At 39.3% G+C, this 1,009-nt stretch overlaps 1 pseudogene; it reads right to left on the bottom strand.

The window, feature by feature from the left end:
- Positions 1-82: 82 nt before the first annotated feature.
- Positions 83-835, bottom strand: LOC132009333 (rRNA-processing protein FCF1 homolog; annotated as a pseudogene).
- Between the last annotated feature and the right edge of the window lie 174 nt (positions 836-1,009).

Raw genomic sequence — 1,009 nt, 5'->3', positions numbered from 1 at the left:
GTCATCTGATTTATAAAAAGATGCAACAAAAAGTAAAATGGTACAAGTTAATCAGTTTCAAAACATAAAAACGTGAGTGTCTTTAGCCATAGCTCAGAACAGAGGAACTGGGTAAGGAGAATTGCTTGTATGGACTGGCAACAGGAAAAGTTGGTAAAGGAGAGCTGAGGAACTCTATTAAGACATAGGAGTGAGGGGCTCCATCATCATCTGGCATTTGCTCAGTTTCGTCTATATGGTTAGAGATGTCCATGATGGGAACTCCAGCAGTCTTCTGGGTCTGGGTCAGCTGATGCCACAGTGTAACACTCTGAATTACTTCCATACTGAGCAGTCATCTGCATAGTTTGTCTTGTGTGTACGTGGTAATCATTTGAATCTTGGCTCTTTTGCAATCCTTAGAGCCTCTTGATACTTTCACCCCGGTTTCTCAGTTTCAGCCATTACACAGTCAGTTGTACAACTGGTACACTTGGCACACAGCCTGTCCGTCCATCATTGACCGGTCAAGTTTGGCCTAAATAGAAAAGTTGATAAAGTTGGTACCAACCAGGATGTGGTAAGTCGGCCCAGCTTTGTGTTTATATTGGAAAAAGCAGGAGGGATATTGGGGGACTTCTCTTTCCTTGAGTGCATGGGATCCTTCTTTTCTTTCTTTTTAGGTTTTAATCTGTCCTTCTCTCGGAGAAGGATCTCAGAGCTAAGCATTCGCTTCCCGGTCACATACTTTCTTGCTTTCTCTTGCTTCCCCATGTTCACATCATGCCCATTTCTCCTTGCTTTTGATTTTCTAATTCACTCTTTGTAGTACCATAAAACTTATTTAAATAAAATGTTGGCCTACTAAGTTATTGATTATTAGTAAGTTCTTTGTTCAAAATTTGAGAGCAAGAAGTATTATGTAAATATATCTTTTTGGTATTTAACTAGTCTTAACAACATTTAGCATCAAATTTCTTGATACATTTAAACAAATTAATCACAAACTGGGGCTTGGGCTCTTTCTTTC

Source organism: Mustela nigripes, unplaced genomic scaffold (assembly GCF_022355385.1).
Source record: "Mustela nigripes isolate SB6536 unplaced genomic scaffold, MUSNIG.SB6536 HiC_scaffold_14379, whole genome shotgun sequence".
Lineage (NCBI taxonomy): Eukaryota > Metazoa > Chordata > Mammalia > Carnivora > Mustelidae > Mustela > Mustela nigripes.
Note: the sequence above shows the minus strand (reverse complement) of the source record. Positions and strands in the feature narration are given on the sequence as shown.